General features: G+C 45.6%; 1 protein-coding gene and 1 long non-coding RNA gene across 2 annotated transcripts in view; both read left to right on the top strand.

Moving 5' to 3' along the window:
- The window catches only part of LOC122816858 (nuclear receptor coactivator 3-like), a 557,677-nt gene that overhangs the window by 364,659 nt on the left and 168,299 nt on the right, over positions 1-24,719 (top strand). The window lies entirely within an intron of this gene.
- Positions 4,367-16,299, top strand: LOC122816859. Its single transcript, XR_006367110.1, has 3 exons — positions 4,367-4,502; positions 15,807-15,809; positions 16,280-16,299. It is a non-coding gene; the product is annotated as an uncharacterized LOC122816859 (long non-coding RNA).

A 24,719-nucleotide genomic window follows, 5' to 3' on the forward strand; every position in this document is an offset into this window, starting at 1 on the left:
TTTTTTGTGTTTGCCTTCTATCCTTTGGGAAACATTGGCATTTTTACCCAAAATTTAGACTTCCAAGAGGGCAACTGGCATCTGGGGCAAGAAACACTGAAGAAAATGGCGTCGGCTGATGCCTTTATACCCGAAGACCAGCAGAGATGGCGTCGGGTGAAGTGCGACATCAGCCGAAGCCAGACCCGGACTTTGGAATCCGGCCGACCGAAGGGCTGCCTGACGACAGGACAACCCAGTTGTTATGACTGCAGATGCTATCCAGTTCGGACATCTACATTTATGGTAGGTACAAAACTGTACTTTTCCTGTTAACCAGGTTGGTGTCTGTTCAGGGGGGTGTATATAAGTAGATATTCTTCGTGTTTCACTGTTGCAGTCATTACACTTGGGTTGTCTGCCTGCAGGTAGCCCTCAGTCGGCCCGAATACCAGAGACATAGTATTTCTGCGTCAGTTACTGTCGCTCCAGGACTGACGTCAGGTCGTCAGGGGTATAAAAACAGGCAGCCGACACCATTACATCAGTCTTTCTTGCCTAGGAGCCCGAAAGCAGTTCGCACGAGTGCCGGTCGGCCGCTACCTGAGTTTTTGTTTCTGAATTGAATCGTCCTGAAGTCTTCTAAAGCTAAGTACCCCATTGGGGATCCTTTTTTCTTGCTCTAACCGATGTTAGAAAAAGTTAACAATTGTCTCGCCTATGGAAAGCAAATACCACACCGAGATTTCCATTCTTACTGCAGCACCTGTTTAGGCCCAGACCACAATGTACTTCGCTGTCAGTTTTGTGCCTTGTTCAACACCCGAACTGTTTGTCATTGGGCCTTTGTCACTAAATACTTTTGCTCTCGTTCTCCGTATTCCGAAATGGCTTTGGTAAGCCATCCAACTACCGATCTTCCGAAAAAACGAAAGGATAAAGACAGAGACAGACTGCACAGGTCCAAAACTGCCAACGACGCTTCCGTTAAGCTAGTCGCCAGTTCGCTGGTACTCAGTGAGGCGCTTTCACAGCCCCTGATGCCTGCTTCAGTGGATTTGCACGCCCCTACCAAGACCAGTTCAGTGTCTGGTATTCCGCGAGACTCTTCTTCGACTACTGATCCTGCAGATGTCTCTACCTTGGATGGGTCTGGAGCCGCTGAGCAGGCACTGGCATCTGAGGAAGTTCTTCACACTACTGATATTCGACACAGACTTCTTTTGCGTCTTCAGTTCTGTCTAAAACTACCAAGTTTCTAAGGCCAAGAGTACGAGCTGCTCCTAAAAAACCAACGACCCAAACTCAAGAACCTGCTTCCTTGCCACAACACCAGATGCTTAAAATGGCAGAAGACCTGATTATGCTGATTAGGGGAAGCCAGCCCTCCCCTGCTAAGAGAAAGAGACCTGTCCCCAGCAGCTTTAACAGACCAAGAGTCCGACGACTCTGAGGTATCCGATTGTGAAGACATGCCTTTATCTGCTTATGAGGATTCAGATGCAGAGGAATCCATGCCCTCTGCTTCTCCTCCAGAGGATTTTTCTGTTGGTGAAACCTTACATACTTTAAGAGAGCATTTCCACTGGGAATGCCAAGACAGTCCTTAGTCCAAAAAGAGACTCAGACAATTTCTAGATTTGCCACAACATAGACCTTTAGCAATACCTCCAGTTCTAGATGTTGTGAATGATGTCTTTATGGAATCCAGTCTAACTCCTGATACTTTACCCCCTGCTCCTAGGAAACCAGACTGGTACTGTAGAGATGTTCTTCATGTTTCACTGTTGCAGTCATTACATTTGGGTAATCTGCTGGCAGGTTGCCCTCAGTCGGCCTGAATTCCAAAGTCTTGGGTCCTGCGTCGGTTGCTGTCTTCTCTTCCATGACGTCAGGTCATCAGGAGTATAAAACATGCAGCCGACTCCATTTTCTTTAGTCTTTCTTGCCGCGCGGTGCCCGAAGCAGAAGCATTTCGCAAGTGCCGGTCGGCCGACTACTGAAATATTCGAGTTTGAATTTCAGAACCGAAGTCTTCACTAAAGCTAAGTACCCCATTGGGGAAACTTTTTTCTTGCTTTTTACCGGTGTCAGAAAAAGTTAATAATTGTATTACTTGTGGGAAGTAAATACCTCATAAGGATTTCCATTTATACTGTATTCCTTGCCTAGGCCGTGATCACAACGTGCCTGGCTGTCGGTTTTGTGCTAGATTTAACCAACGCACTATTAAGCTTCGGTATATTTTTGCATCTAAGTATTTTGGAAACAGATTTAACTACCCAGAAATGTTGTCGGATAGCAATCCGACTACCGGAGTACATAAAAAAAACGTAAAGAAAAGGACAGAGAAAGGCAGTCGAGATCCAAATCCGACGACGAAGCTTCTCCTAAGCCAGTCGCCGGTACTCAGTGAGGCGCTTTCGCAGCCCCTAATACTCGCTACTTTCGAGTCGCAGGCCTATACCGACACCCATGTGGAGTCCGGCATGCTGCAAGATACTCAACGTATGCCGCTGAGCAGGCACCAGCTTCTGAGGGTGTATTCAGACCTCAACATTTTTATATCAAACCGAAAGCTGCTAAGGCAAAGACACCTTCTAAAACTAAAAAAAGACGCCTGAGCCACGTGCACAGGCCTCTATGCCTAAAAAACAGATGATCAAAATGGCTGAAGACCTTATTACCTCGATCAGGTGTGCCCCCCCCCCCCCCCCCAGATAAGAGGCATAGGCAAGACACTGACTATAAATCTTCAGATCAGGTTTCTATTTCTTCTGATTCCTCTTCTGATCAGGAAGTATCTTTACCTCCCTATGAGAATTCTGATGCTGAGGAGTCTATTCCATCTTCATCTCCTCCTGAGGATTATTCTTTTGGAGAAACCTTGCATACTTTGAGGGAGCATTTTCACTGGGAGAGTCAAGACTTCTCAGAATCAAAAAAGAGGCTGAAGGATTTCCTCCTCCTCCCTCAGCACAAGCCTTTAGCCATCCCCCCTGTTTTAGACATTGTGGATGATGTGTTTTCGGAGTCAAGCCTGACTCCTTACCTCCAGCTCCCAGTAAGCCTGACAGGTATTACAGAGGGTCCCTGACTCTCATAAATTTTTATTTAGAAACCCTGCTGCTGATCCTGAAACAATTTCACAGGGTCCAAAGGGAGTTCAGGCCCCAACAGCAAAAAACCCTACCCCTTCCAACAGAGATTCAAGGGCACTAGACAGATGGGGAAAAAAGGTTTATACATCTGCAACCTTGGCAATCAGGGCCTTAAACTGTCAATTTTATATCCTTAAGTACCAACAACATGTTATGGGATTGCTGAAACAGAAAATGATGTTGATTTCAGAATGTGCATAAAGTAAGGAATTGCAGGAATTATTGCATGCAGCTGAACAAGTTGGAAAGCATACTTTGCAATGTGGTTTTGATTCTTTAGAGGCCTCCTGCAAGGCCGCAGTTACTGGATCTGTGATTAGGAGTCATGCCTGGTTAAAGGAACAAAATTTGCCTGATCATGTTAAAGCTAAATTTCTAGATGCACCTTTACAGCATGATTCTCTGTTTGGTATTAAGGCAGAAGAGGTTTTAAAGAAAATGGAAGACAAAGCTAAGTCTATGCATACTGTTAAAGATTTCTTACAAGTGCAGCCACCTAGATTCAGTAGACACTGGCCTACAAAAAAATGGTCCTTTCTTGTGTCAGACAGAGCTCAAAGGGGCAAATCCAGACGCCCTAAGGGTTCCAGGTACCAGGCTCAAGACTCATACAGGTCATAGCAATGGGGCGCATCCACCTCCAAATCTGGAGGAGATAAAGCGCAAATCTACAAAAAGCATTCCCAATGACTTCCCTCTGCCTACATCAAGCACTTATCTTTTGGCAGCACCCATAGGGGGGAAAATTAGCATTTTTTGCTCAAAATTGGCAGTTAATAACCCAGGACAAGTGGGTACTAAATATCGTATCACAGGGATACAGATTCCATTTCCACACTGCCAACGACAAATGGTTGGCCAGATCTGACAAAAAACCAATGGGCAGAGGCACAGAAACAGGTTATATCCCTCATGGATATGGGGGCCATTCAGATAGTACCAGAACAGGAAGAAGGACAAGGTTTTTACTCAAGACTGTTCTTGGTACCCAGAAAGGACAAGGCCTGGCGGCCAATACTGGATTTATTGATTTTGAACACATACCTGGACATTCCGAAATTCAAAATGCTCACTTTGCAACAGCTTCTGCCCATGCTGGGCAAGAATGCTTGGCTGGTGACTTTAGACCTAAAAGAGGCATACCTGCATGTCCCAATAAGACAGTCGTGCAGAAGATACCTCAGATTCAAGGCTGGCTTAATGCATTACCAATTCTCTGCACTGCCCTTTGGCTTATCTACTGCGCCCAGGGTCTTTACAAAGTGCCTGGCACCAGTAATTGCATTTTGCAGACAAAAAAGTATTCAAATATATCCTTACTTGGACGACTGTCTCATTCAAGCAGCGAACAAGGACACTCTTGTGATAAAGATGGACAACACCACAGTCATGTGGTATATAAACAAGCAAGGGAGCACACACTCATACCTCCTTTGCAGATTAGCCATGGCACTGTGGGACACAGCTTTGACCTACCAAATAAATCTTCAAGCTCAATTCCTGCCAGGAAAACATAACACACTGGCAGACGATTTAAGCAGATACCTTATGGATCCTCACGAGTGGAAACTAAACCCACAAGTCATCATGATAGCAGAGAAATTGGGGAGCCCAGACATAGACCGATTTGCTTCTCAAAATTATCAACTGAAAAGATTCTGCACAAGGACCTATCACAGACAAGCATGGAAAGTGGACGCCCTATCCTTCAGTTGGAAAAACCTATCAGTTTACGCCTTTCCTCCTCTGCCTGTTCTACCCAAGGTCCTCCTAAAAGTCAGACAAAAGAAGCCAAAGATATTAATTGCCCCAGACTGGCTCCGCCAATACTGGTACCCAGTCCTAAGGAACTTGTCTCAATACCCAGCTTGGACCTGGTCTCAAAAACCGTAATTACTGTCCCAGCAAAACAATCAGAACCTGCACAATCAACTACAGACTCTGAACCCGGCAGTATGGCTAATCCTGTAATCATACAGACACCTCTCAGTAAAGCTGTGATGGATGTCATTTTGGAAGCCAGAAGGCCTCGTACTAGAAAATCTTATGCTGAGAAATGGAAGAGATTCTGTTCTTGGAATCAAGCACAAGGAGCTGATACAGCAGAACCGCATATTCCTCAGATATTACAATACTTAACTGAGATGCTTGACAAGGGCCTATCTTTCTCATTAATCAAAATCCATGCCTCTGCCATTTCGGCTCATTACAACACAGCGCCACCAATCTTTTCTCATCCTTTACTAAAGCAGTATCTTAGAGGAGCCAAAAATTTAAGGCCTCCTGGAAGATCACCATTACCTGCATGGGACCTCAATTATGTGTTGGAAAAACTCACCCTGCCTCCATTTGAACCAGCTGCTACCGCTGATATAAAGTTCTCATCATGGAAGACAGCTCTGCTATACTAGCAATTACTTCAGCAAGGAGAGTTTCAGAGCTACAGGCTGTCATGGCTGTAGAGCCTTTTATCATATTTTACCCAGACAGTGCGTCTCTGAGGACAAATCCTACTTTTATGCCTAAGGTAGTTTCCAGTGTGGCTCTTAACCAAGCAGTTCATCTGCCAACATTTTATCCAAATCCGCAGAACAAAGGGGAGAGAATTCTGCATTCCTTGGATGTACACAGACAACTACTTGAGCAGGACTAAAGCTCTAAGAAAAACTAAGCAATTACCAGTGTCATATGCTGCAGGATCAGAAGAAAAGGCTATTTCAAAGCAGACAGTTTCAAAGTGGATAAGCCATTGCATCCGTTTCTGTTATTTACACCATGGCAAACCTGAGCCCAAGGGCATTCGGTCTCATTCCACCAGAACTGTAGCTACTTCAGCAGCCTTTCTCAGAGGTGTACCAACCAAGGACATTCTAGAGGCTGCTACTTGGTGTTCTGTTCCACATTTACAAAGCATTACCATTTGCCTCTCTACTTTAAGTCCAGGGCAGGCTTTGCCACTGCAGTGCTGCAAGGCCTTATAGCCTCACCTAATGCTGTTTAGCTCCAGCCTCCCAATCATAGCTTTGGGATTGTACCCAAATGTAATGACTGCAGCAGTGAAACACGAAGAACATAGTACAGTTGTGTACACTTACCATAAATGTAGATGTTCGAGTGTATTCACTGTTGCAGTCCAGGTTACCCTCCCGCCATCCCCCTGTCATTCTACAGTTTATCTCTCCTTCTCTATCTTCTACAACCTATGTGGTGTATTTGCTTGTAGATGTAGGTAAAGTTTATATTGATGCATATATATATATATATATATATATATATATATATATATATATATTTAGAATATTGCTACCTTTTGGGGGGCTCCTGACATCGGGGGCAAGAAAAACTAAAGAAAATGGAGTCGGCTGCATGTTTTATGCCCCTGACGACCTGACGTCATGGAAGAGAAGACAGCAACCGACGCAGGACCCAAGACTTTGGAATTCGGACCAACTGAGGGCAACCTGCCAGCAGATTACCCAAATGTAATGACTGCAACAGTGAATACACTCGAACATCTACATTTATGCTAAGTGTACTCAACTGTACTTTCCTGACTCACAAATTCCTTTTCAAAAATCCTACTGCTGACCCAGAGTAAATCTCCCAGGGGCCTAAAGGTATCTAAGCAACTACAGCTAAGAATCCCATCCCTTCGGACAGGGACTCCAGAGCTTTAGACAGATGGGGTAAAAAAAAAAAAAAAAAAGTATACACCTCTGCAACTCTCGCCATTAGGGCATTGAATTGCCAGTTTCACATGCTGAAGTACCAACAACATATTATGGAACTGAAGCAAAAATTAACTACCTTTGCAGACTGTGCAGAAAATAAAGAATTACAAAAGCTTATGCATTCTGCAAGCCAAGTCAGCAAGCGTACTTTGCAATGTGGCTTTGACGCCCTAGAAGCATCTTGCAGGGTAACAGTCACTGGTTCTGTACTGAGAAGGCATGCTCGGCTTAAGGAGCAGACCTTGCCAGACCATGTCAAATCAAAATTACTAGACACTTCTTTGAACAAGGATAATCTGTTTGGCACCAAAGCAGAAGTGGTTCTTAAAAAGATGGAAGAAAAAGCTAAATCTATGCAGACAGTCAAAGAATTCTTGCAAGTATAGCCTCCTAGATTTAGTAGGCATTGCCCCTCGAAACATTGGTCCTTTCCAGCTCCCTCAAGGCCATCTCAAACTAGACCCAGGGGAAATAGAACCCCCCAGACTACAGTGTCAGGGTATGCAGAGATCTAAGCAAAGGAGTGCCTCCACTTCAAAAACAGGGAGTGCTAAGCCATTCCCTTACGGAAAGAATTCACAATGACTCCTCCTCACCTCTGCCCTAACTGCTCGTGCCCTTAGGAGGAAAACTTGCCTATCATGCAAAAAAACTGGACTTCCATCACTAAAGACTGATGGGTCCTCAACATTGCATCCCAGGGGTACAAATTTTACTTCCACTCCCTGCCAACCCCAAAAGGGTTCCCAGATCTACCTCCAAACCATTGGGCAGAGGCACAAAACCAAGTTCAAGCCCTGCTCTCTCCATAAGGGCAATTCAACCTGTTCCTGCAGTGGTACCCATAAAAGAGGGCACTTGGCGCCCAATCGTAGATCTCTCCATTCTAAACACCTTCCTCTGTTACCAAAATTCAAAATGCTCACCCTTCAGCAGCTGCTTCCTATGCTGTCCAAAGATGCCTGGTTAGCCACCCTAGACCTAAAAGAAGCCTATCCGCACACCCTATCAGGGACTCATGCAGGAAATACCTATGCTTCAGGACAGTATCTATGCATCATCAGATGTTCTTCGTGTTTCACTGTTGCAGTCATCACATTTGGGTTATCTGCCTGCAGGTAGCCCTCAGCCGGCCTGAATACCAGAGTCTTGGGATTTCTGCGTCTGATGCTGTCGCTTCTTCCATGACGTCAGTGGTATAAAACATGCAGCCGATGTCATTACATCAGTCTATCTTGCCACGCGGTGCCCGAAGCAGAAGCAGTTCACAAGTGCCAGTCAGCCAACTCCTGAAATTTTCATTTTTCGAGTTTCAGACCTGAAGTCTTCTAAAAGATAAGTACCCCTTTGGGGATCCTTTTTTCTTGCTCTAACCGATGTAAAAAAAAAAATTAATAATAATCTTGCCTGTGGAAAGCAAATACCTCACAGAGATTTTCATTCTTACTGCGTCACCTGTTTAGGCCCAGACCAAGATGTCCCTCACTGTCAGTTTTGTGCCTTGTTCAACGCCCAAGCTATTCGTGGTTGGGCTATTTTTGTAGCTGAATTCTTATGCTGTCGATCTCCATACTCCGAAATGTCTTCGATAATGACTACTGATCTTTCGAAAAAACCGAAAGGATAAAGACAGAGACAGACTGCATTGGTCCAAGGCTGCCGATGACGCTACCATTAATCTAGTCGCCAGTCCGCCGGTACTCAGTGAGTCGCTTTCCCAGCCCCTGATACCCACTTCTACAGATTCGCAGGCCACTACTGATACCCATTCGGAGTCCTGTATGCCGCAAGATGCTTCTTCAACTATGAAACCTGAGGATGTCTCTACCTTGGATGGGTCCGCAGCCGCTGTGCAGGCACCAGCTTCTGAGGGTGTTTTCAGGCCTTCCAATCTTCATATTAAACCGACGACTTCCTTTCAAACCAAATATACCGAATTTCTCAGGCCTAAAGTTCGCACTACGCCTAGGAAACCGATGACCAAAGCGCATTCTAAGGCCCACATGCCACAAAAACAAATTATTAGAATGGCTGAGGACCTCATTACTTTAATTAAGGGAAGTCAGCCTTCCCCCTCAAAAAGACCCAGAACTGATTTTCCTTCTGATTCTTCTGATCAGGAATCTGATTACTGTGATCCTTCTGATTTCCAAGATATACTCTTATCTACCTATGAGGATTCTGATGCAGAGGATTCCATTCCCTCTGCTTCCCCTGCAGAGGATTTTTCCTTTGGTGAAACCCTGCACAGCCTTTGAGAACATTTCTGCTGGGAGAGCCAGGACTACTCCCAGTCCAAAGAGAGACTCAAGGAATTTTTGAACTTGCCTCAGCACAGGCCTCTAGCTATCCCTCCTGTACTGGAAATTGTAGGTGATGTCTTCCTGGAAATCCAGCCTTACCCCTGATACCTTGCCTCCAGCTCCCAGGAAACCTGACAGGTACTATAGAGTGCCTGACTCTCACAAATTCACTTTTAGGAATCCTACTGCAGATCCAGAGACCATTTACCAGGGTCCTAAAGGCATTAAGGCTGCCAACTGCCAAAAATCCTACCCCTTCGGACAGGGATTCCAGGACATTATATAGATGGGGAAAAAAGTTTTACACCTCTGCTATGCTTGCCATTAGGGCTTTAGATTGCCAGATTCATATGTTAAAGCATTTTATGGAGCTAATTAAACAAAAAATGTTGTTGATTCCTGATTGTGAAGAACACAAAGATTTACAAGCGTTGAAGCATTCTGCTAACCAAGTTGGTAAACATACTTTGCAATGTGGGTTTGATGCTTTAGAAGCATCTTGCAGGGCTGCTGTCACTGGGTCTGATGTTCATCGTGCGTACAGCTGCAGTCATAACAGATGGGTTCTCCTGCCGTCAGGCGGGTCCTCGGTCGGCCGAATTCCAAAGTCTAGGTCCGGCGTCGGTTTTCGTCACTTCTTCCCCGACGTCAATGCGACAGGGGTATAAAGGAACCAGATGACGCCATTTTCTTCAGTGTTTCTTGCCGCGCGGTGCCCGAAGCAGAAGCAGTTCGCAAGTGCCGGTCGGCCAGCTCCTGAAATAACGAAATTTGGAAACCGAACTCTTCTTAAAAGCTAAGTACCCCGTTGGGGAAACTTTTCTTGCCTCAGACCGATGTCAGACAAAGTTAATAATTGTATTTCTTGTGGGAAGCAAATACCGCATAAGGATTTCCATTCCCTCTGTATACCTTGTTTAGGCCCAGACCACGACGTCTCGGGCTGTCGCTTTTGTGCTACATTCAACAAACGCACTATTAAGCGTCGGGCGGAGTTCGCCCAGCATTATTTTGGGAAAGCATTTAACTATACTATGACGTCGGATACTCAGACTCCGGTTTTGTCTAAAAAAACGCAGAGACAAGGACCGACACCACGCCAAAGCCGACTACACGTGGTCTGGTTCTCAGTGAGGCGCCTACGCAGCCCCTGATTACCGACAACACTTCTTTGACAGTGTCTCCTGTACCCGAGGTCGCAGGCTCCTCGGCCCACACCCCGACTACAGATACCGAAGCCACTCTTGGCGTTGAAACTCAGAATGTGGACAGGTCCACCTTCACTCAAGGTGTCTTCAGACCTTCCTCTTCTTTCTCCATCAAGGCTTTCACAAAATCTAAAGCATCCTTGCACCCGAAGAGACCACCTGCACAGGGCCCATCTACAGGCCCCATGCCTAAGAAACAGATGCTTAAAATGGCTGAGGATTTAATTACTCTAATCAGAGGTTCTCAGCCCCCACCGGACAAAAGGCCCAGAGTGGAGGAAGATTCCCCCTCCTCTGACCAGGGCTCCATTATTTCAGAGCACTGAGGAACATTCTTACTCCCTTTTTGAAGACTCTGATGCGGAGGAGTCCATCCCTTCTGTATCCCCCCCTGAGGATTACTCATTTGGGGAAACTTTACATACCTTAAGGGAACACTTCCACTGGGAAGGCCAGAATTATTCACATTCAAAGAAAAGGCTCAGGGAATTTCTCTTGTTACCTCAGCATAGGCCTCTGGCTATACCTCCTGTCTTGGACATACTAGATGATGTTTACTCGGAGGCCTGCCTTAAGCCGGACTCTCTACCCCCAGCTCCAGTTAAGCCTGACAGGTACTACAGGGTTCCTGACTCGCACCAATTTCTTTACAAAAGCCATGCTGCTGACCCAGAAACCATCTCACAGGGCCCCAAGGGAGTTAAGGCCTCCATTGCCAAAAATCCATTGCCCTCCGAGAGAGATTCCAGATCCTTAGAAAGGTGGGGAAAAAAGGTATATACCTCAGCTACCTTATCCATGAGGGCCTTAAACTGTCAGTTTTATATGCTAAAATACCAGCAGTTTCTGTTATCACAATTGAAGAGTAAAATGTCACAACCTGAACAACCAGACTTGAAGGAGTTGCAGGATTTGATGCATAGTGCAGAACAAGTGGGTAAGCATACCTTACAGTGTGGTTTTGATGCTCTAGAGGCCTCATGTAGAGCTGCTGTTACAGGATCAGTCATACGTAGGCATGCCTGGCTCAAGGAACAAGCCTTGCCTGATCATGTCAAAGCTAAATTACTAGATGCCCCACTTCAAAAGGATGTACTATTTGGTGCTAATGCTGAGGAGGTATTAAGGAAAATGGAGGAAAAGGCTAAATCAATGCAAACTGTGAAAGAATTTCTACAGGTTCAACCCCCACGTTTTAGTAGAAATTGGCCTGCCAAAAACTGGTCCTTTCCTGCCACAGACAGACCCCAAAGAGGCAGATACAGGCGCCCGAGTGGCAGAGGACAATCCCAAGGATCGTTTAGAGGCAGACAATGGCAAGCCCCTACACAAAGAGGTGGTGAGGACAACTCGCAATCTTTCAGAAAGCAAACCCAATGACTTTCCCCTTTGCATGCCAACCAGGTTTCAAATGACAGCCCCCTTAGGAGGAAAGCTGGCATTATTTTCAAAAAACTGGCATGTTGTCACAAAGGACAAATGGATCCTGGACATTATAAACAGAGGCTACAAATTCCATTTTCACACCCTTCCAAAAATGAGAGGCATGCCAAACCTGCCACACAATCAAAGGGCAGAGGCACAAAAGCAGATTACAGATCTCATAAACATGAAAGCTATTCAAGAGGTACCTACGCACGAGCAAGGTCAAGGTTTTTATTCCAGGCTATTTCTGGTGCCAAGGAAGGGAAAAGATTGGAGACCTATTTTGGATCTGTCCATACTAAACACATTTCTACTCGTACCAAAATTCAAGATGCTCACTCTACAGCAACTTCTTCCCATGCTGGGCAAGGAGTCTTGGCTGGTAACATTGGACCTCAAGGAGGCATACCTGCATGTCCCAATCAGACAAAATTGCAGAAGGTACCTCAGATTTCTTGCAGGTTCAACCCATTATCAATTATGTGCATTGCCCTTTGGCTTACCTGCTGTGCCCAGAGTATTCACGAAATGCCTGGCATCAGTAATTGCCTACTGCAGACTTCAAGGGATACAAATATACCCCTATTTGGACGACTGCCTGATCCAAGCGGACAGCAAGCATATTCTTCTGAAACATCTGGCTTATGTAATAATGTTATTGAAATCTCTGGGATACACAGTCAACAAAAAGAAATCAAGGCTAATACCCTCTCGGAAGATAATTTTCCTGGGTGCCAATTTGGACACAAACACCCAGATGGCCTATCTCACGCCAGAGAAGCAGGGGCAACTAATACAATATTTCAGAACACTAGCAAATTGCACCAGGCTGACTGCAAGGAAAATCCTGCAGGCTCTGGGATTCATGGCATCTTGCATCTTACTAATCCCATGTGCAAAGCTGCACATGAGGAAACTACAATGGTACCTGAAAAACATATGGTCTCAGCACAGCCACAGTTTGGAAACAATAATACCACTAATTCCCTGTCTGCAAAAAGAATTTCTGTGGTGGGCTCAAGCATGTCAATCAAACACAGGTCTTCCATTCAGCAAGCCTCAAGCAAATCAAGTCATCACAACAGACGCCTCGGACTACGCCTGGGGGGCGCACATGACAGATTGGTGCATTCAGGGCAAATGGTCCCAAAAAGAAAAGCACCTTCACATCAATCAAAAAGAAATGCTAGCAGTAATAAATGCTATTATAGCTTTCAAGGACCTTCTACAACCAGGTCAAGTATTGATAAGAATGGGCAACACCACAGTTATGTGGTACATAAGCAAACAGGGAGGAACACATTCTTACCCCCTATGCAGACTGGCCATGTCACTTTGGAACATGGCCATGGACTTACAAATGGAACTACAAGCACAGTACTTGCCAGGCAAGGAAAACACGCTGGCAGACAACCTAAGCAGGAATATGGCAGATCCACATGAATGGAAATTGCATCCAAAAGTTTTTACAGAAATAATCCAAGAATGGGGAAGGCCAGACATAGATCTCTTTGCCTCCCACAAAAATCACCAATTAACAAAATTCTGCTCAAGGATCTTCCATCCAAAGGCCTGGAGAGTGGACGCTCTTTCTTTCAGTTGGACATCAATGACAGTTTATGCCTTCCCTCCTCTTCCTCTGTTGCCCAAAGTTCTATTAAAGACCAAAGCAGACAGACCAAAGATGATTCTCATTGCTCCGGACTGGCCAAGGCAACACTGGTACCCACTCCTGAGGAGCCTGACGCATTCCCCTCCATGGACCCTGCCTCTAATGCCTCTTCTTCTGACTCAGCACAGTTACAAAACTCTTCACAGCCAGCTAAAAACACTCAATCTAGCCGCATGGAAGATTCCTTAGCATCTCAACAGGCCCTACTCTCCAAGGAGGTGCAGGATGTCATTTTGGAGGCCAGAAGGGCCATCAACTAGAAAAGCTTACTCCGCAAAATGGAAACGTATTTGTGTCTGGAATGAGAAAAAGGGGCAGGATCCTGGAAAACTGAATTTACCTCAAATACTACAATATTTGGCTGAACTGCTAAGCAGTGGACTTTCTTTCTCCTCCATCAAAATACATGCCTCAGCCATTTCGGCAGAATACAACACTGATCCACCTTTATTCTCTCACCCTCTCTTAAGACAGTTCCTCAGAGGGGCTAAGAATTTTAGGCCTCCAAGGAAACAACCAATACCGGCTTGGGATCTTAATTTCATTCTGGAAAAATTTACCTTGCCTCCTTTTGAGCCAGCTGCCTCATCAGATTTGCAATATTTGTCCTGGAAAACAGCTTTCCTTCTGGCTATCACCTCAGCTCGTAGAGTTTCAGAACTACAGGCTCTCATGGCTGTCCAGCCTTTTATCATCTTCCATCAGGACAGCTTCCTTACGAACCAACCCGTCCTTTATGCCTAAAGTGGTATCCAGGGTAGCTTTAAATCAGGCCATACATTTACCTACCTTTTATCCTAATCCTCAAAACAAAGGGGAGAGATTACTACATTCCTTGGACATCCACAGGCAGCTGCGTTATTATTTGGATAGAACAAAGCCCTTCAGAAAATCAGAACAGCTCTTTGTGGCCTATGCGGTAGGAGCTCAAGGGAAGCCAATTTCCAAACAGACAATCTCAAAATGGATAGCCCACTGCATACGTTTTTGCTATTCCTTTCATGGCAAAACTGTTCCTACAGGCATTAGAACTCATTCCACCAGGGCCACAGCCACCTCTGCAGCCTTCCTCAGAGGAGTTCCTACCAAGGATATTTTGGAAGCAGCCACTTGGAGTTCTGTGCATACCTTCTCCAAGCACTACAACCTACCATTATACTCCAAATCTAGAGCAGGCTTTGCCACTGCAGTCTTGCAGGGCATTCTGGCTCCTCCTAGTTCCAACTAGTGCCTACCACACCTTTCTTAGCTTTGGGATTCTACCCATCTGTTATGACTGCAGCTGTATGCACGATGAACATAGTACAGTTTTGTACCTACCATAAATGTAGATGTTCGAGTGCTAATACAGCTGCAGTCCAGGTTTCCCTCCCTCCTTCCCCTCTTGGGACAGGCCTCTAGGCTAACACATCCTCATACAACCTGATTGGGGTTTTCATTTATGATGTATTTGCTTGCAACTACTGTATTTTGATTATATAGCACTGCATTATCACACTAATTTATTATTGCCTTCCTTCTGGGGGCACCTGACATCTGAGGCAAGAAAAACTGAAGAAAATGGCGTCGGCTGGTTCCTTTATACCCCTGTCGCATTGACGTCAGGGAAGAAGCGACGACAACCGACGCCGGACCTAGACTTTGGAATTCTGCCGACCGAGGACCCGCCTGACGGCAGGAGAACCCATCTGTTATGACTGCAGCTGTATTAGCACTCGAACATCTACATTTATTGTAGGTACAAAACTGTACTTTCTTAGAAGACATGCTTAGCTTAAGGAACAAAACTTGCCAGATCATGTCAAAGCATAATTACTGTATGAACCATTAAATCAAGAGCGTCTGTTTGGTAATAAAGCAGTAGTAGTCCTCAAAAGAATGGAAGAGAAAGCTAAATCTATGCAAACTGTTAAGGATTTCTTACAAGTACAGCAACCTAGATTCACTAGGCATTGGCCTTCAAAAAAATGGTCTTTTCCAGTCCCTTCCAGGCCTTCTCAGTCCAAACCCAGGGACAGCAGACCACTAAGACTTCTGTCTCAGGCTTTGCACAGATCTAAGCCATGGAGTGCTCCCATGTCCAAAACAGGCAGTAGTAAGCCTCCTTCCTTTGATAAAATTGCACAATGACTTATCCTCAACTCTTCCAAGTACTTGCACCTTTAGGAGGAAAACTTGCACTGCATGCCAGAAATTGGCAATACATTACCCAAGACAAATTGGTCTTAAACATTGTTTCCCATGGATACAGATTCCAATTCCACTCACTCCCATCCATAAGTGAATGGCCAGACCTACCACTAAACCAGTGGGCAGAGGTCCAAAAGCAAGTACTTTCTCTTCTCCGTATCAAGGCTATTCAGCCTGTCCCAGCAGAACAAAGGGGGCAAGGTTTTTACTCCAGACTGTTTCTGGTCCCCAGAAAAGAAAACTTTTGGCGTCCTATCCTGGATCTGTCTCTTCTCAACACCTTTTTGATGGTTCCAAAATTCAAAATGTTAGCTCTCCCAACAGTTGCTTCCTATGTTAGCCAAGGACTCCTGGCTAGTAACCCTAGATTTAAAAGAAGCTTATCTGCTCATTCCCATAATGGAATGTTGCAGAAAATACCTACGCTTCAGAGCAGGCTCTATGCACTATCAGGTCTCTACACTTCCCTTTGGCTTATCTACTGCACCCAGGGTATTCACAAAGTGCCTAGCTCCAGCCATTGCATATTGCAGGCGGAGAGGAATTCAAATTTACCCATACTTGGATAATTGCCTGATTCAGATGGACAGTCAGGAATTTGCTACTTCAGCACCTGGCATTTGTAAAGAGACTTCTCATTTCACTGGGGTACACCATCAACGAAAATAAATCACAACTGGTACCCTGCCAACGGATTGTATTCCTGGGAGCAAGCTTGAACACGACTTCCCAGGTGGCATTCCTCACTCCAGAGAAACAATTTTTTTGGCAAACTATTTCAGTCTACTGGCCACCAAAACCCGGCTATCTGCAAGAAAAATACTGCAAGCCCTCGGGTTCATGGCCTCTTGCATTCTAGTTCCATATGCAAGACTGCATATGAGGAAACTTCATTGGTACCTAAAAAGTCTCTGCTGTCAAGATTCTCAGGACCTGGAAACATTGATTCCTATCATTCCTTGCCTAAGGACAGAGTTCCTTTGGTGGGCAGAGGTCTGCAGCCACCACAAGGGACTCTGCTTCATTCTACCCCCTGCCGCCCAAACCCTAACAGACGCATCAGACTATGCACGGGGGCTCACATGGCAGGGCAGTGGATTCAGGGCAAATGGAACTCAAAGCAAATGCACCTGCATATCAATCAAAAAGAAATGTTAGCTGTGCAGAATGCTCCGACAGCCTTCAAGGGCCTTATTCTTCCAGGACAACTATTGGTAAAGAGACAACACCACAGTTATGTGGTACATAAACAAGCAGGGGGAACCCATTCCTACCCACTCTGCAGACTAGCCATGGCTCTGTGGAACACAGCCTTGAGCAACCAAGTGCACTTACTAGCTCAATTCCTGCCAGACAAACTAAATTCACTGGCAGACGACTTAAGCAGAAATCTCATGGATCCACATGAGTGGAAACGGGAACCCAAAATATTCATGCTTTTGAGGAACACAGGTGGGGGGGCACCAGAGGTAGACCTTTTTGCTTCCCCTCAGAACTATCAGTTGAGCAACTATTGCACCAGTACTCCCCTCAGCCGAGCTTGGAAAGTGGATGTCCTGTCCTTCACCTGGGAAAGCCCCTCAGTCTATGCCTTTTCCCCTCTGCCACTCCTCTCGAAGGTTCTACTAAAAATCAAACTGGACAAGCCAAGGGCAATCCAGATTGCGCCAGACTGGCCATGCCAGCACTGGTACCCTCTTTTGCGCAGTATGACAGCACTACAACCATGGCACCTGCCTCAGACTCCTTCCCTGCTGTCCCAGCAGGCAGGCCAGATTCTGCACCCTCAGCTACAGACCCTGAACCTTGCAGCCTGGCTAATCCCCTGAATTCAACACTAGCAAACCTCAGTAAGCAGGTGCTGGATGTCATTCTTGAGGCAAGGAGGCCTAGTACTAGAAAATCCTATTCGGAAAATTGGAAAAGATACTGTTCCTGGAGCCAGTTTAAGGGAATGGGCACAACTGTGCCCAGCTTACCTCATATACTAGATTACTCAACAGAAATGTTCCACAAAGGCCTATCCTTCTCTTCAATTAAGATTCATGCCTCTGCCATCTCAGCTCATTATAATACTGAGCCACCCCTCTTCTCTCATCCTCTGGTAAAACAGTTCCTGAGAGGAGCCAAAAAATATAATACCCCCCAGGGGAGCTCCCACTCCAGCCTTGGACCTTAACTTTGTATTAGAAAAGCTCACACTTCCGCCCTTTGAATCTGCAGCCACAGCAGAGTTAAAATTCCTCTCATGGAAAATAGCTTTATTTCTAGCCATCACTTCAGCAAGAACAGTGTCTGAATTGCAGGCCCTTATGGCAGTGGGAACCTTTCATTAACTTCCATGCAGGTAGGGTTTCCCTCTGGACTAACCCATCCTTTATGCCCAAGGTGGTGTCTAGTGTGGCTTTAAACCAGTCCATCCATTTGCCAACCTTTTTCCTAATCCTCAGAATAAGGGGGAAAGGATCCTGCATTCCCTGGACGTGCACAGGCAGCTTAGGTTCTACCCTGACAGGACTAAACCTTTCAGAAAATCTGACCAGCTGCTAGTCAGCTTTGCTGCAGGGGCAGAGGGCATGGCCATTTTAAAGCAAACCATTTCTAAATGGATAGCACACTGCATCCATTTCTGCTACAAGCACCATGGGAAACCCACCCCACAGGGGATCAGAACTCATTCCACTAGGGCTACATCTACAGGGGAGCCCCTACCAGGGATATCCTGGAAGCTGCAACTTGGAGCTCTGTACACATTCACCAAGCACTACCACTTGCCTATATTTTCTAAATCCAGAGCTGGATTTGCCACAGCAGTCTTACAGGGCCTGATTGCTAGCCCTAATGCTTCATAACTACCTCCACCCTTCCTCAGCTTTGGGAATCAACCCAAATGTGATGACTGCAACAGTGAAACACGAAGAACATAGTACAGTTGTGTACAGTTATCATAAATGTAGATGTTCGAGTCTATTCACTGTTGCAGTCCTTGGTTACCCTCCCTCCAGCCACTGACATCCCTTGATTTCTTTCCTATCCTTTTTGTCTGGCATATCTTATATCATTGGTATTTGTTTTTTTGCTGGGGGTATTCCATACCATGTAATTGCTTCCTCTTTTGGGGGCACCTGACATCTGGGGCAAGAAAAACTGATGTAATGGTGTCGGCTGCATGTTTTATACCCCTGACGACCTGACGTTATGGAAGAAGCGACAGCATCCGATGCAGAAATCCCAAGACTCTGGTATTCAGGCTGGCTGAGGGCTACCTGCAGGCAGATAACCCAAATGTGATGACTGCAACAGTGAATACACTCGAACATCTACATTTATGGTAAGTGTACACAACTATACTTTCTCTGCACTTCCCTTTGGCTTATCCACTGCTCCTAGAATAGTCACAAAATGCCTGGCTCCAGCCTTTGCCTACTGCAGACAGAGAAAAATTCAAAGTTACCCTTACTTGGACGACTGCCTGATTCAGACAGACAGGAAATGCTGTTGCAGCACCTGACATTTGTAAAGAACCTTCTAACCTCCCTAGAGTACACCATCAACAAAAAGAAATCAAAACTAGTCCCCACTCAAAAGATTGTATTCCTGGGAGCAAGCTTAGACATAGCATCCCAGATGGCATTCCTTACTCCAGAAAAACAAGCTTATCTGACAGGCTGCTTCACTCAAATGCCCACCAGAACCCAGCTGTCTGCAAGGAAAATCCTGCAGGCCCTAGGGTTCATGGTCTCTTGCATTCTACTAATTCCATATGCCAGACTGCATATGAGGAAACTTGATTGGTACTTAAAATGTCGTTGATGCCAACATTTTCAGGACCTAGAAACTGTCATTTTTAGCATACCTTGTCTAAGGACAGAGTTTCTTTGGTGGGCAGCAGCATGCAACCACAACAAGGGACTTCCCTTTACTCAATGCCACTCCGCTCAGACCCTAACCACAGATGCATCAGACTATGCCTGGGGGGCATACCTGGACGACAAGTGCATTCAGGGCCACTGGAGCCCAAGTCAAATTCATCTGCACATCAACCAAAAATAGATGCTAGCTGTCCAGCATGCTTTAACAGCTTTCAGATTCCTACTCTCACCAAGACCCCTGCTAATAAAAACAGAACACCACAGTTGTGGTACATCAACAAGCAGAGGGAACCCAGTCTTACCCACTCTGCAGGCTAGCCGTGGCCCTGTGGGACATGGCCCTGGACATGCAGGTCAGTCTGCAAGCTCAATTCCTGCCAGGCAAACAAAACTTACTGGTAGACGACTTGAGCAGAAATCTCTTAGACCCACATGAGTGGCAGTTAGAGCCCAGCACCTTCAGCCTTCTGACTCAGAAATGGGGGACCCCAGAGGTGGACCTCTTTGCCTCCCTCTGCAATCACCAGCTCAGCAAATTCTGCACCAGGACACCACAGCAGGGCCTGGAAAGTGGATGCCCTCTTCTTCCAGTGGGTAAACCTCTTGATCTAAGGATTTCCCCCTCTGCCCCTTCTCTCCAGAATATTGCTCAAAATAAGATAGGACAGACCAAGGACAATCCTGATTGCCCCAGACTGGCTACGCCAGCACTGTTACTCACTGCTGCGCAGCCTGTCACTGGTGCCACCCTGGCACCTACCCCAGAGCCCGACCCGCCTCACTCAACAGGGGGAACAGATCTTGCATCCGCAACTGCAAACCCTGATTCTTGCAGCCTGGCTTATTCCTTGAATTCTCCCCCAGTGACCAGCCTAAGCAAGCAGGTGCTGGATGTCATACTGGAAGCCAGAAGACCCAGTACATGGAAATCCTACGTGGATAAGTGGAAAAGGTATTGTTCCTGGATTCAATCTAAAGGAGAGGACACAGCACTGCCCTTCGTACCTCTAATCCTGGATTACCTAACACATCTACTCCACAGTGGTCTATTCTTCTCCTCCATTAAAATCTATGCCTCTACCATCTCGGCTCATTACAACACTGAGCCACCTCTCTTCTCTCACCCTCTCAGCAAACAGTTTCTGAGAGGGGCAAACAACTTGAGGCCACCACGAACAGCACCCACCCCTGCTTTGGACCTTAACTTTGTACAGGAAAAGCTCACGCTACCTGCCCCCCTTTGACTCTGCAGCGTCAGCAGAGTTAAAATTCCTCTCTCGGAAAACAGCCTTGCTTCTGGCCATCACTTCAGCTAGAAGAGTGTCTGGGCTACAAGCACTCATGGCTGTGGAACCCTTCATTATTTTTCATGCTGACGGGGTCTCCCTCAGGACTAATCCTTCCTTCTTGCCTAAAGTGGTGTCAAGTGTGGCTCTCAGTCAATCTATCCATTTGCCAACATTCTTTCCTAATCCTCAAAATAAAGGGGAAAGGATCCTGCACTCCTTGGACGTGCACAGACAGCTCAGATTCTGCCTTGATTAGGACTAAGCCCTTCAGGAAATCTGACCAGTTACTACTCAGTTTTGCACCAGGGGCAGAGGGCAAGGCCATTTCAAAACAGACAATTTCCAAATGGATAGCACACTATCCATTTCTGCTATAAACACCATGGGAAACCAACCCCTCAGGGAGTCTGAACACATTCCACTAGGGCAACTTCCACCTCTACAGCATTCCTCAGGGGAGTCCCTACCAGGGACATTCTGGAAGCTGCTACCTGGAGTTCTATGCACACATTGACCAAGCATTACCACCTGCTTATATTTTCCAAATCCAGGGTGGGTTTTGCAACAGCAGTCCTGCAGGGCATACTAGCCAGCCCAACCTCTTCTTGACTGCCTCCACCCTTTCTTCAGCTTTGGGAATCAACCCAACAAAGAACATAGTACAGTTGTGTACACTTACATAACATAAATGTAGATGTTCGAGTGTATTCACTGTTGAAGTCCTGGTTTCCCTCCCTCCAGCCCCCTTCTCTCTCATCTCTGTGCATATTACTCTCCCTTCTGGGTATAGGTATTTACTTTTTACTGGTGGTGATTTTCCCACCATAGCTTAGCTCCCTATTGGGTGGCTCCTGACATTTGGGCAAGAAAAACTGATGTAATGGTGTTGGCTGCCTGTATTTATACCACTGACGACCTGAAGTCAGTCTTGGTTGGAGTGACAGCAACCGACGCAGAAATACTAAGTCTCTGGTATTCGGGCCAACTGAGGGTTACCTCCAGGCAGATAACCCAAGTGTAATGACTGCAACAGTGAATACATTCAAACATCTACATTTATGTTAAGTGTACACTACTGTACTTTCTTACTCTGGGCTGAATCTTATTGGAAAGATATTAATACTTTTAGCCAGAAGTTAGGTACTCCATTTGGGCCTGGAGTTTTCCAGTTAGATTTTCTTAATTTTTTTTTTTTTCAATTTCTGTGGCTATTACTTCATCCCATTTCATATCCTGCACATTTGAACTTTTCTTTTCAGGATCTTTGTTATGATCCACAGGGTCTTCATAGATGTTTGTCCAAAATGTGTCTGTTTCTGCTTTTTTGGTGGTGTTTGTATTCCTTTTGCTGTTTCCCAGATGTTCTTCGTGTTTCACTGTTGCAGGCATCACATTTGGGTTATCTGCTTGCAGTAGCCCTCAGTCAGCCTGATTAACAAAGTCTTGGGTCCTGCGTCGGTTGCTGTCCCTTCTTCCATGACGTCAGGTCGTCCGGGGTGTAAAACATGCAGCCGACACCATTACATCAGTCTTTCTTGCCGTGGGGTCCCCGAAGCATAAGCAGTTTGCAAGTGCCGGTCGTCGACTCCTGAAATTTTCGTTTTTGAGTTTCAGAACCGAAATCTTCAATTAAAACTCCTGAAATTTTCGTTTTCGAGTTTCAGAACCGAAGTCTTCAACTAAAGCTAAGTACCCCGTTGGGGAAACTTTTTCTTGCTCCTTACCGGTCAGTAAAAGTTAATAATTGCATTTCTAGTGGAAAACAAATACCTCACAAAAATTTTCATTCGTACTGTATTCTTTGCCTAGGCCCTGACCACAACATACCTTGCTGTCGGTTTTGTGCTTTATTTAATCGACGCAGTATCTGTCATCGGTATATTATCGCCTCTGAATATTTCGGTTCTCAGTTCAATTATCCAGAGATGTCGTCTGTAAGCCATCCAACTACCGGAATTCCGAAAAAAATGCAAAGATAAAGACAGAGACAGGCCGCCTAGGTCCAAAGCTTCCGACAACGCTTCTCCTAAGCCAGTCGTCAGTTCGCTGGTACTCAGTGAGGTACTTTCGCAGCTCCTGATACCTGCTACTTCTGATTCACAGGTCTCTACTGAGACCCATTTGGAGTCTGGTATGCCACGAGATGCTTCAACTGTGGAACCTGTGGATGTCTCTACCTTGGATGGGTTCGGAGCCGCTGTGCAGGCACCGGCTTCCGGGGGTGTATTCAGGCCTATGGACTTGCATACTAAACCAACGCCTCCTTCTTTAAGGCCTGAACCTCACACCATGCCTAGAAAACCGATGCCCAGGCATGCTCAGCTCAGGCCTCTATGCCTAAAAAACAAATAAGAATGGCTGAAGATCTTGTAACTTTAATCAGGGGAAGCCATCCACCCTCTTCTAAGAGACCTAGGACTGAAATTGTTTATGAATCTTCTGACAAGGATTCTGATTTTTCTGATGATCTGGATTTACCCTTATCTACTTATGAGGATTCTGATGCAGAGGACTCTATTCCCTCTGCTTCCCCTCCAGAGGATTTTTCTTTTGGTGAAACTTTGCACACTCTAAGGGAGCATTTCCACTGGGAAAGCCAGGACTTTTTCGATTCGAAAAAGAGGCTTAGGGATTTCTTACTCTTGCCTCAGCATAGGCCTTTAGCTATACCTCTTGTACTAGACATTGTTGTTGATGCCTTTTTGGAATCTAGTTTGGGCCCTGATTCTTTGCCTCCTACTCCCAGAAAACCAACAGATATTACAGAGTTCCTGATTCTCAAGTTGCTTTTTAAAAATCCTATTGCGGATCCAGAGTCTATTTCACAGGGACCCAAGGGCATTAAGGCCTCAACTGCCAAAAACCCTACCCCTTCTGATAGAGACTCCAGGACTCTGGATAGATGGGGTAAGAAGGTTTACACTTCTGCATCCTTGGCCATTAGGGCCTTAAACTGTCAGTTTCATATGTTAAAGTATCAACAACATATTATTGGATTGCTTAAACAGAAAATTATGTTGATTCCTGATTGTGCTGAAAATAAGGAATTTCAGGATTTAATGCACTCTGCTGAACAGGTTGGAAAACATACTTTGCAATGTGGATTTGATTCTTTAGAGGCCTCTTGCAGGGCTGCTGTCACTGGGTCTGTACTCAGAAGGCATGTTTGGCTTAAGGAGCAATCTTTGCCTGATCATGTTAAAGCTAAACTGTTGGATGCTCCCTTAAACCAGGACCGCCTATTTGGCAACAGCGCTGAGGAAGTTCTTAAAAAGATGGAAGATAAAGCTAAATCTATGCAAACTGTTAAATATTTATTACAAGTTCAGCCTCCAAGATTTAGTAGACATTGGCCCTGTAAGAATTGGTCTTTTCTGGCTCCTTCCAGGCCTTCTCACTTCAAACCCAGACACAGCAGAAATCCCAGGTTTCAGTCCCAGGGTACGCACAAGAATAAGCAGCGGGGGGCTTCCTCTTCCAAATCTGGGAGTAGTAAGACTCCCCCCATGGAAAACTGTCTCAGTGACTTGATTTTAAAACTTTCAAGCACTTCTCAACTGAATGCTCCTTTAGGGGGCAAGATTGGTCTGCAGGCCAAAAACTGGGAACTCATTACCCAGGACAAATGCGTTTTAATTATAGTGTCCCAAGGATACAGATTTCATTTCCACACATTACCAACGTCAAATGGTTGGCCAGATCTACCCCCAAATCAGTGGGCAGAGACTCAAAAGCAAATACTCTCTCTTTTAAACATAAAGGCTATTCAAACTGTACCAGAAGAGGAAAAAGGACAAGGTTTCTACTCGAGACATTTCCTGGTACCCAGAAAAGACTATTCATGGCGTCCTATTCTGGACCTGTCTATTCTAAATACCTTTTTGGTGAT

The sequence above is a fragment of the Protopterus annectens genome, chromosome 12.part0 (genome assembly GCF_019279795.1).
Source record: "Protopterus annectens isolate FY-2018-M chromosome 12.part0, PAN1.0, whole genome shotgun sequence".
Classification (NCBI taxonomy): Eukaryota; Metazoa; Chordata; order Ceratodontiformes; family Protopteridae; genus Protopterus; species Protopterus annectens.